Source organism: Eschrichtius robustus, chromosome 1 (assembly GCF_028021215.1).
Source record: "Eschrichtius robustus isolate mEscRob2 chromosome 1, mEscRob2.pri, whole genome shotgun sequence".
Lineage (NCBI taxonomy): Eukaryota > Metazoa > Chordata > Mammalia > Artiodactyla > Eschrichtiidae > Eschrichtius > Eschrichtius robustus.
Genome location: NC_090824.1, coordinates 143,626,994 through 143,639,191, shown reverse-complemented (window position 1 = coordinate 143,639,191; position 12,198 = coordinate 143,626,994). Strand labels below are relative to the sequence as shown.

At 55.3% G+C, this 12,198-nt stretch overlaps 4 non-coding genes across 4 annotated transcripts; all 4 read right to left on the bottom strand.

Moving 5' to 3' along the window:
• Window positions 1–1,390: 1,390 nt before the first annotated feature.
• LOC137777576 (small nucleolar RNA SNORD116) lies at window positions 1,391–1,483 on the bottom strand. The gene has a single exon (XR_011076565.1). It is a non-coding gene; the product is annotated as a small nucleolar RNA SNORD116 (small nucleolar RNA).
• Window positions 1,484–4,102: 2,619 nt separating this feature from the next.
• Window positions 4,103–4,195, bottom strand: LOC137754349 (small nucleolar RNA SNORD116). Its single transcript, XR_011071820.1, has one exon. It is a non-coding gene; the product is annotated as a small nucleolar RNA SNORD116 (small nucleolar RNA).
• Window positions 4,196–6,881: 2,686 nt separating this feature from the next.
• Window positions 6,882–6,974, bottom strand: LOC137749990 (small nucleolar RNA SNORD116). Its single transcript, XR_011070340.1, has one exon. It is a non-coding gene; the product is annotated as a small nucleolar RNA SNORD116 (small nucleolar RNA).
• A 2,621-nt stretch (window positions 6,975–9,595) lies between these two features.
• Window positions 9,596–9,688, bottom strand: LOC137754456 (small nucleolar RNA SNORD116). Its single transcript, XR_011071854.1, has one exon. It is a non-coding gene; the product is annotated as a small nucleolar RNA SNORD116 (small nucleolar RNA).
• Window positions 9,689–12,198: the final 2,510 nt, after the last annotated feature.

The window sequence follows — 12,198 nt, the reverse complement described above, 5'->3', positions numbered from 1 at the left end:
CCTGCATGCAGGGCGACTCGACCCTATTGGAAGCCACAGACATTATGCGACACGGGGACACTGAACACCAGGGAAGACAGACCGCAAGCCTGTCTGCTTTGATGAGGCCCACACCACCCCATGCATCCTGGCAATTCTCCACTGCTACAGCGACACTACCGAGAAACTCACAGCGATCAAATGCACTGTTCCTGAGGACCACAGACAGACTTTCAACGGAAGACCTCTGCCACACGAGGGGACCTGGAAGCTTGAAAGGGCACAGTGCCTGTCCACGACAGCACACCTGGCATCGCAAGAGTGCCCCCATCTCTGCCCCGCCCACGGACTGCTGCAGATCAAACCTAGGCTGTTCGAAAGGCCTGCATGACAAACTGGCTGGCGGTGTCATGCCCCCCCGGGAGAGACATTTTCGCTTTGCACATTCCCAAACAAGGGAAGAAAGCAGCCAATAGGGATGTTCCATAACTCAACTACCTCCAAGGAGGACGGGACAGACGCCTCACAATGTCAATCTTCTCTACGTCCCACAAGACACCCTTTGGGTGTCATTCCTCCGGCAATGGGATCACAACTCTACACAGGTTACCTACCTCACCTCATGCACTTGAACTGCCAAAGCCACCCCCTCCATAGGCAGCTGATGCCAGCCCATCACGAACATGACGCATCCTTGGGAAGCCGAGGCCAGCACTTGCAACCCAATAATGACAGCCTATTCCACGACCTCACAAAGGACATGTCCTCATCATCCCTCACCTTCCGGTCCAGGCCATCAGCGACCACGCAGGTTTAAATGCAGCACTCGATCCTCACCCCACTCCACGATGCCCCACTTGGCACCAACACTGTGCTGGGTGTTAAAGTAGAGGAGCAGACAAGGGCAGCAGTGTGGCCTAATCCATCAGCCCCTTCCGCCGACGCCCAACCCGAGCCCAACCCCGCCCACTTCTCCAGCCTCACTAGGGACTCAAAAACCTCACTGTGCAAAACTCAAGGACAGGGAGGGCCACAGGCCTGGCCTCAGGCTACAGCAACCAACCAGGGACGCTTGCTCATTTTGGCTTCCAAAATCAACACACGAAACGGCATGCACGAAGCGTGATCCTGGCCAAAACACACCTATCCAACTGCAAGCACACTGGGCCTAGACCGGCACACACCCCGACTCTTAAGACCAGCCAGAGAACCTGCCCCCTTGCATTCCTTCAACCGCCTTTCAGCAGGGACCCGGGATACACAGATAAGCCAGCTTATGCGCAGACACGGTCGACACTCAGACAGGAGCCCCTCCACTACTGGAGTCCTTGGTGGTGTTTGCGTGCATTTCGGCAGGGGACACTGGACTTCACTCCTAACAGTCCCCTACACCCGAGAGAGGAAACGTGCTGAACCTCAGTTTCGATAAGGAGACGATAGAGTGTTCTCACCCATTTTGTTCAGAGTTTGCAAGGAATGCATACAAGGGTGTCATCATCGATCCAAGCACATGCTGGGATGCTGCAGAACACAACCGGGCAGTGTGCGGGGCTCTGCAGGGGAGCCATGAGCCTGGGGTACCCCAAAAGCCTGCAGAATCCACAGCCCTCAGGCCACTCAACAAGACGAACAATCAAGCCACTCTTGCAGCCATTGGGCCCATCTGAGGAAAACCTAATATCTAATGGCACATCTTGCGGTGGTTGAATACCTACCGTCCTGAGTTATCCACGACCATGCTCGGGAACATGGCCCCGCCTCACTTTTTCCAGTTCTTCTTAGCACCTCCAGTCGTCAGAGCACACGAAGATCTTCTTGTTTTTGCCGAAGGCGAGGCTTGCTCAGCAACTGCACCTGGGAAGTGGACTGGTGTCCTCAGAGGACATGATCCATACAAACATTTACCTGGGCTTGAGCTCTGAAACTGCTTCCCAGGGACCTCTATCTCTTACCGAGAACTGACTGCATGTCTGATAGTACGACTGCAGGAAGTTAGCACATACATTGGCCGGCGTGTGAGAGGCTGTATTTCTGTGTTCACGCGTGTGACTGTGACTGCGCACGCAGATGCTCTAGTGGGTTTCTCTGTGTACCGCTGACTACGCGTCTTGGTCTCTGTGTGTCCCTGTTGCCCTGTGAAGAGGCGTCCAACAGTAAACGCCATAGTTTCTACACAACACACTGTCTAGACCCACAACTGAAAGGAGAAAGCCCCCTGTCAGCTTCCAGAGGCCGAATGCAAACTTTAACCACCAGGGGCTGTTGAAATACTCCACGGACTCCCGCTCTCCCACAGCCACGCCTTCTGACCACAGCACAAAGACTGGACGAGACCTGCCTCCCGGCCATGGGTGTGACATCTACGTGCAACTCGAGAACCTGCCAGCTACCAGCACATCTGATGTGCACTTGGGGTCACTCCCAGCACTTTCAGAAGCAAGGGAACTCCCGTGGGTGAGCCGACACCGACCTACAGCATTCTACTGGCAAGATGCAGCCTGAAACCACTCAAGGGGCTAAAGAACATCGAACAAAGTGCAACTTCTTGCCAACGGGGCGTAATCACTTTCCTTTGACCCGTGGGAATGCCCACCACAGGAAGCAGTGGGCTTCAGCAGCCATGACCCATGTTGGAACCCCACAGCGGAAACTAGGCCACCTTCCAGTCCATGTCTCAGGCAGCTCCCATCCTGCAAGGTTCGCGGCCCTGACCCCTAAGGAACCGCTCAAATGCTCAACAGCCTCGTCCAACGTGCCCTACTCCAGCCAGCAGGGCGACGCGTCCCTACTGGAAGCCACAGACACCTTCCGAACATGGGAACAAGGAACATCAGGGAAGACAGACCGCAAGCCTGTCTGCTTTGAAGATGCTGATCCCAACTGATGCATCCTGGAAATTCTCCACTGCCACAGTGACACCACTGAGGAACTCAGAGTGATCAGAGGCGTGGTCCCCGAGGACCACAGACAGACTTGCAATGGAAGACCTCTGCCATGTGAGGGGACTTGGAAGCCTGAAAGGGAAGAGTGGCTGGCCTTGGCAGCGCACCAGGGATGGCAACAGTGCCCCCTTCTCTGCCCCGCCAACGGACTGCTCTGGATAAAGCTCTGGCTATTCGAAAGGCCTGCATGCCACACGGGCCGGCCGTGTCATGCCATCCGGCAGAAACACTATCGCGTTGCATATTCCCAAAAGTGGGAAATGAGCGACCAAAGGGCTTGTTTGCATAACTCAGCTACTCACAGATGCCTCAGCATGTCCGTCTTCTCTATGTCCCGCAAGACACCCTTGGGGAGTCACTCCTCTGGAAACGGGATTGCAACTCTTCACAGGCAACCTACCTCACTGCATCCTCATGAACTGCCAAAGCCATCCCCACCATAGGCAGCTGATGCCAGGCCATCACGAACAAGACACATCCTTGGGAAGCCGAGGACAGCGCCTGCAACTTAATGATGACAGCCCATCCCACCACATCACACAGGACCTGTCCTCATCATACCTTACCTTTCTCTCCAGGGCAGCAGCCACTACGCAGGCTTAAATGCAGCACTCGATCCTCACCCCACTCCACGATGATCCACTTAGCGCCAACAGTGTGCTGGCAGCTTCAGGGGCAGCAGCGAGGCCTAATCCATCAGCCCCCTTCCGCCATCACCAAACTCCATCCCACCCCCGCCCACTGCTCCAGCCCCACCGGGCACTCAAAAACCTCACCGCACCAAACACGACAACAGAGAGGGCCACAGGCCTGGCCTGAGGCTCCAAGCTCCAACCAGGGAACCTTGCTCATTTTGGCTTCCAAAATCAACCGCCGAAGCGGCATGCACAAAGCGTGATCCTGGTCAAAACACACTTCTCCAAGCTGAAAACTCACTGGGCCCACACCAGCACACATTCCGACTCTGAAGACTAGCAGGAGAGCCTGCCCCCTTGCATTCCCTCACGGCCTTTCAGCAGGGACCGCGGATTCATAGATGACCCAGCTTATGGGCAGAAACGGTCGACCCTCAGACAGGAGCCCCTCCAATGCTAGCGCCCTTAGTGGTGTTGGCATGCATGTCAGCAGGGGATGTTGGCCCTCACTCCTAACTGTCCCCTACCCCCGAGAGGAAACGTGCTGGACCTCAGTTGCGATGAGGAGACCGTACAGCTTTCTCACTCATTTTGTTCAGATTTTCCAAGGAATGCATACAAGGGTGTCATCATCGATCCAAGCACACGCTGGGACGCTGCAGAACACAAACGGGCAGGCCGTGGGGCTCTGCAGAGGAGCCATGACCCAGAAGTACTCCAACAGCCTGGGGAATCCACAGTCCTCAGGCCACTCAGCAAAACCATCAATCAATCCACTCTTGCAGCCATTGGACCCATCTGAGGAAAACATAATATCCAATGGCACATCTTAGTATGCTTGAATGCTACTGTCCTGAGTTATCCCCAGCCACGCTCAGCAACGTGCGCCTGCTCCACTTTTTCCAGTTCCCCTTAGCACATCCAGTCAAGAGACAACACGAAGGTTTTCTTGTCTTTGCCGACGGCCAGCCTTACCCTGCAACTGCACCTGAGAAGTGGACAGAAATCATGCAGGCTTCTGAATTGCACCACAGTCCTCAGAGAACGATTCTTGTGAAAACTTACCTGCGTGTGAGCCCGGAACCTGCTTCCCAAGTACCACTATCCCTTACCGAAAACGGATTGCGTGTCTCACAGCACGACTGGAGGAAGTTAGGCATGTATGTTGGCCGGTGTGTGAGACGCTGTATGTGTGTATTCACGCGTGTGGGCGTGTGTGACTGTGACTGCGCACGAAGATGCACTCGTGGGTTCCGGTGTGTGCCGCTGAATACGCGTCTTGGTCTCTGTGTGTCCCTGCGGCCCTCTCCAGACGCCTCCAACAGTAAACGCCATAGTTTATACACACCATCCTGGATGGGTCCCCAACTGAAAGGAGAAAGACCCCTGTCAGCTTCAAGAGGCCACATGCGAACTTTGACCCCCAGGGACTGTTGAAATAGTCCACAGACTCCCGCTCTCTCACAGCCACGCCTTCTGACCAAAGCACAAAGACTGGACGAGACCTGCCTCCCGGCCGTGGCTGTCACACCTATGTGGACCTGGAGAACCTGCCACCTACCAGCACATCTGATGTGCCCTTGGAGTCACTCCCAGCACTCCCGGAAGCAAGGGAACCTCCCATGGGCGGGCTGACTGCGACCTGCAGTTGCCTACAGGCAAGATGCAGCCCGGCACTTCTCAAGGGGCTAAGGAACTGCGGACCAAGTGCGTCTTCTCACCAACTAGACCAAATCACTTTCCATGACCCCGTGGGAATGTCCACAATGGGAAGTGTTGGCCTTCAGCAACCATGACACAGGTTGGAACACCAGAGCAGAAATTAGGCCACCTCCTCGCCCACGTATCGGCAAGTTTCCAACTGGCAGGGTTGGTGGCCCTGACCACTGAGAAAACGCTCAAACGATACACAGCCTCTTCCTAAGTGCCCTCCTCCTGCATGCAGGGCGACTCGACCCTATTGGAAGCCACAGACATCATGCGAACACGGGGACACTGAACACCAGGGAAGACAGACCGCAAGCCTGTCTGCTTTGATGAGGCCCACACCACCCCATGCATCCTGGCAATTCTCCACTGCTACAGCGACACTACTGAGGAACTCACAGTGATCAAATGCACTGTTCCTGAGGACCACAGACAGACTTTCAACGGAAGACCTCTGCCACACGAGGGGACCTGGAAGCTTGAAAGGGCACAGTGTCTGTCCACGACAGCACACCTGGCATCGCAAGAGTGCCCCCATCTCTGCCCCGCCCACGGACTGCGGCAGATAAACCTCAGGCTGTTCGAAAGGCCTGCATGCCAAACTTGCTAGCGGTGTCTTGCCCACCCAGGAGAGATATTTTCACTTTGCACATTCCCAAACAAGGGAAGAAAGCAGCCAATAGGGATGTTCCATAACTCACCTACCTCCAAGGAGGACGGCACAGACGCCTCACAATATCAATCTTCTCTAAGTCCCACAAGACACCCTTTGGGTGTCATTCCTCCGGCAATGGGATCACAACTCTACACAGGTTACCTACCTCACCTCATGCACTTGAACTGCCAAAGCCACCCCCTCCATAGGCAGCTGATTCCAGCCCATCACGAACATGACACATCCTTGGGAAGCAGAGGCCAGCACCTGCAACCCAATTATGACAGCCTATTCCACGACCTCACAAAGGACATGTCCCCATCATCCCTCACCTTCCTGTCCAGGCCATCAGCGACCACGCAGGTTTAAATGCAGCACTCGATCCTCACCCCACTCCACGATGCCCCACTTGGCACCAACACTGTGCTGGGTGTTAAAGTAGAGGAGCAGACAAGGGCAGCAGTGTGGCCTAATCCATCAGCCCCTTCTGCCGACGCCCAACCCGAGCCCAACCCCGCCCACTTCTCCAGCCTCACTAGGGACTCAAAAACCTCACTGTGCAAAACGCAAGGACAGGGAGGGCCACAGGCCTGGCCGCAGGCTCCAGCAACCAACCAGGGACGCTTGCTCATTTTGGCTTCCAAAATCAACACACGAAATGGCATGCATGAAGCTTGATCCTCGCCAAAACACACCTATCCAACTGCAAGCACACTGGGCTTAGACCGGAACACACCCCGACTCTTATGACCAGCAAGAGAGCCTGCCCCCTTGCATTCCTTCAACCGCCTTTCAGCAGGGACCCGGGATACAAGGATAAGCCAGCTTATGCACAGACACGGTCGACCCTCAGACAGGAGCCCCTCCACTACTGGAGTCCTTGGTGGTGTTTGCGTGCATGTCTGCAGGGGACACTGGCCTTCTCTCCTAACAGTCCCCTACACCCGAGAGAGGAAACGTGCTGAACCTCAGTGTCGATAAGCAGACGATAGAGTGTTCTCACCCATTTTGTTCAGAGTTTCCAAGGAATGCATACAAGGGTGTCATCCTCGGTCCAAGCACATGCTGGGATGCTGCAGAACACAACCGAGCAGTGTGCGGGGCTCTGCAGAGGAGCCATGAGCCTGGGGTACCCCAAAAGCCTGGAGAATCCACAGCCCTCAGGCCACTCAACAAGACGAACAATCAAGCCACTCTTGCAGCCATTGGGCCCATCTGAGGAAAACCTAATATCTAATGGCACATCTTGCGGTGGTTGAATACCTACAGTCCTGAGTTATCCGCGACCATGCTAGGGAACATGGCCCCGCCTCACTTTTTCCAGTTCTTCTTAGCACCTCCAGTCATCAGAGCACACGAAGATCTTCTTGTTTTTGCCGACGGCGAGGCTTGCCCAGCAACTGCACCTGGGAAGTGGACTGGTGTCCTCAGAGGACATGATCCATACAAACATTTACCTGGGCTTGAGCTATGAAACTGCTTCCCAAGGACCTCTATCCCTTACCGAGAACTGACTGCATGTCTGATAGTACGACTGAAGGAAGTTAGGCACATACATTGGCCGGTGTGTGAGAGGCTGTATTTCTGTGTTCACGCGTGTGACTGTGACTGCGCACGCAGAAGCTCTTGTGGGTTTCTCTGTGTACCGCTGACTACGCGTCTTGGTCTCTGTGTGTCCCTGTTGCCCTGTGAAGAGGCGTCCAACAGCAAACGCCATAGTGTATACACAACACAATGTCTAGACCCACAACTGAAAGGAGAAAGCCCCCTGTCAGCTTCCAGAGGCCGCATGCAAACTTTAACCCCCAGGGGCTGTTGAAATGCTCCACGGGCTCCCGCTCTCCCACAGCCACGCCTTCTGACCAGAGCACAAAGACTGGACGAGACCTGCCTCCCGGCTGTGGGAGTGACATCTACGTGCAACTCGAGAACCTGCCAGCTACCAGCACATCTGATGTGCACTTGGGGTCACTCCCAGCACTTTCAGAAGCAAGGGAACTCCCGTGGGTGAGCCGACACCGACCTACAGCATTCTACTGGCAAGATGCAGCCTGAAACCACTCAAGGGGCTAAAGAACATCGAACAAAGTGCAACTTCTTGCCAACTAGGCCTAATCACTTTCCTCTGACCCGTGGGAATGCCCACCACAGGAAGCAGTGGGCTTCAGCAGCCATGACCCATGTGGGAACCTCACAGCGGAAACTAGGCCACCTTCCCGGCCATGTCTCAGGCAGCTCCCATCCTGCAAGGTTCGCGGCCCTGACCCCTAAGGAACCGCTCAAACGCTCAACAGCCTCGTCCAACGTGCCCTACTCCAGCCAGCAGGGCGACGCTTCCCTACTGGAAGCCACAGACACCTTCCGAATATGGGAACAAGGAACTTCAGGGAAGACAGACCGCAAGCCTGTCTGCTTTGAAGATGCTGATCCCAACTGATGCATCCTGGAAATTCTCCACTGCCACAGTGACACCACTGAGGAACTCAGAGTGATCAGAGGCGTGGTCCCCGAGGACCACAGACAGACTTGCAATGGAAGACCTCTGCCATGTGAGGGGACTTGGAAGCCTGAAAGGGAAGAGTGGCTGGCCTTGGCAGTGCACCAGGGATGGCAACAGTGCCCCCTTCTCTGCCCCGCCAACGGACTGCTCTGGATAAAGCTCTGGCTATTCGAAAGGCCTGCATGCCACACGGGCCGGCCGCGTCATGCCCTCCGGCAGAAACACTATCGCTTTGCCCATTCCCAAAAGTGGGAAAAGAGCGACCAAAGGGCTTGTTTGCATAACTCAGCTACTCACAGATGCCTCAGCATGTCCGTCTTCTCTATGTCCCGCAAGACACCCGTGGGGAGTCACTCCTCTGGAAACGGGATTGCAACTCTTCACAGGCAACCTACCTCACTGCATCCTCATGAACTGCCAAAGCCATCCCCACCATAGGCAGCTGATGCCAGGCCATCACGAACAAGACACATCCTTGGGAAGCCGAGGACAGCGCCTGCAACTCAATGATGACAGCCCATCCCACGACATCACACAGGACCTGTCCTCATCATACCTTACCTTTCTCTCCAGGGCAGCAGCCACTACGCAGGCTTAAATGCAGCACTCGATCCTCACCCCACTCCACGATGATCCACTTAGCGCCAACAGTGTGCTGGCAGCTTCAGGGGCAGCAGCGAGGCCTAATCCATCAGCCCCCTTCCGCCATCACCAAACTCCATCCCACCCCCGCCCACTGCTCCAGCCCCACCGGGCACTCAAAAACCTCACCGCACCAAACACGACAACAGAGAGGGCCACAGGCCTGGCCTGAGGCTCCAAGCTCCAACCAGGGAACCTTGCTCATTTTGGCTTCCAAAATCAACCGCCGAAGCGGCATGCACAAAGCGTGATCCTGGTCAAAACACACTTCTCCAAGCTGAAAGCTCACTGGGCCCACACCAGCACACACTCCGACTCTGAAGACTAGGAGGAGAGCCTGCCCCCTTGCATTCCCTCACGGCCTTTTAGCAGGAACCGCGGATTCATAGATGACCCAGCTTATGGGCAGAAACGGTCGACCCTCAGACAGGAGCCCCTCCAATGCTAGAGCCCTTAGTGGTGTTGGCATGCATGTTCAGCAGGGGATGTTGGCCCTCACTCCTAACTGTCCCCTACCCCCGAGAGGAAACGTGCTGGACCTCAGTTGCGATGAGGAGACCGTACAGCTTTCTCACTCATTTTGTTCAGATTTTCCAAGGAATGCATTCAAGTGTGTCATCATCGATCCAAGCACACGCTGGGACGCTGCAGAACACAAACGGGCAGGCCGTGGGGCTCAGCAGAGGAGCCATGACCTAGAAGTACTCCAACAGCCTGGGGAATCCACAGTCCTCAGGCCACTCAGCAAAACCATCAATCAATCCACTCTTGCAGCCATTGGACCCATCTGAGGAAAACCTAATATCCAATGGCACATCTTAGTATGCGTGAATGCTACTGTCCTGAGTTATCCCCAGCCACGCTCAGCAACGTGCGCCTGCTCCACTTTTTCCAGTTCCCCTTAGCACATCCAGTCAAGAGACAACACGAAGGTTTTCTTGTCTTTGCCGACGGCCAGCCTTACCCTGCAACTGCACCTGAGAAGTGGACAGAAATCATGCAGGCTTCTGAATTGCACCACAGTCCTCAGAGAACGATTCTTGTGAAAACTTACCTGCGTGTGAGCCCGGAACCTGCTTCCCAAGTACCACTATCCCTTACCGAAAACGGATTGCGTGTCTCAGAGCACGACTGGAGGAAGTTAGGCATGTATGTTGGCCTGTGTGTGAGACGCTGTATGTGTGTATTCACGGGTGTGGGCGTGTGTGACTGTGACTGCGCACGAAGATGCACGCGTGTGTTCCGGTGTGTGCCGCTGAATACGCGTCTTGGTCTCTGGGTGTCCCTGCGGCCCTCTGCAGACGCCTCCAACAGTAAACGCCATAGTTTATACACACCATCCTGGATGGATCCCCAACTGAAAGGAGAAAGACCCCTGTCAGCTTCAAGAGGCCACATGCGAACTTTGACCCCCAGGGACTGTTGAAATAGTCCACAGACTCCCGCTCTCTCACAGCCACGCCTTCTGACCAAAGCACAAAGACTGGACGAGACCTGCCTCCCGGCCGTGGCTGTCACACCTATGTGGACCTGGAGAACCTGCCACCTACCAGCACATCTGATGTGCCCTTGGAGTCACTCCCAGCACTCCCGGAAGCAAGGGAACCTCCCATGGGCGGGCTGACAGCGACCTGCAGTTGCCTACAGGCAAGATGCAGCCCGGCACTTCTCAAGGGGCTAAGGAACTGCGGACCAAGTGCGTCTTCTCACCAACTAGACCAAATCACTTTCCATGACCCCGTGGGAATGTCCACAATGGGAAGTGTTGGGCTTCAGCAACCATGACACAGGTTGGAACACCAGAGCAGAAATTAGGCCATGTCCTCGCCCACGTATCGGCAAGTTTCCAACTGGCAGGGTTGGTGGCCCTGACCACTGAGAAAACGCTCAAACGATACACAGCCTCTTCCTAAGTGCCCTCCTCCTGCATGCAGGGCGACTCGACCCTATTGGAAGCCACAGACATCATGCGAACACGGGGACACTGAACACCAGGGAAGACAGACCGCAAGCCTGTCTGCTTTGATGAGGCCCACACCACCCCATGCATCCTGGCAATTCTCCACTGCTACAGCGACACTACTGAGTAACTCACAGTGATCAAATGCACTGTTCCTGAGGACCACAGACAGACTTTCAATGGAAGACCTCTGCCACACGAGGGGACCTGGAAGCTTGAAAGGGCACAGTGCCTGTCCACGACAGCACACCTGGCATCACAAGAGTGCCCCCAACTCTGCCCCGCCCACGGACTGCTGCAGATAAACCTCAGGCTGTTCGAAAGGCCTACATGCCAAACTTGCTAGCGGTGTCTTGCCCCCGCAGGAGAGACATTTTCACTTTGCACATTCCCAAACAAGGGAAGAAAGCAGCCAATAGGGATGTTCCATAACTCACCTACCTCCAAGGAGGACGGCACAGACGCCTCACAATATCAATCTTCTCTACGTCCCACAAGACACCCTATGGGTGTCATTCCTCCGGCAATGGGATCACAACTCTACACAGGTTACCTACCTCACCTCATGCACTTGAACTGCCAAAGCCACCCCCTCCATAGGCAGCTGATTCCAGCCCATCACGAACATGACACATCCTTGGGAAGCCGAGGCCAGCACCTGCAACCCAATTATGACAGCCTATTCCACGACCTCACAAAGGACATGTCCCCATCATCCCTCACCTTCCTGTCCAGGCCATCAGCGACCACGCAGGTTTAAATGCAGCACTCGATCCTCACCCCACTCCAAGATGCCCCACTTGGCACCAACACTGTGCTGGGTGTTAAAGTAGAGGAGCAGACAAGGGCAGCAGTGTGGCCTAATCCATCAGCCCCTTCCGCCGACGCCCAACCCGAGCCCAACCCCGCCCACTTCTCCAGCCTCACTAGGGACTCAAAAACCTCACTGTGCAAAACGCAAGGACAGGGAGGGCCACAGGCCTGGCCGCAGGCTCCAGCAACCAACCAGGGACGCTTGCTCATTTTGGCTTCCAAAATCAACACACGAAATGGCATGCACGAAGCCTGATCCTCGCCAAAACACACCTATCCAACTGCAAGCACACTGGGCTTAGACCGGAACACACCCCGACTCTTAAGACCAGCAAGAGAGCCTGCCCCCTTGCATTCCTTCAACC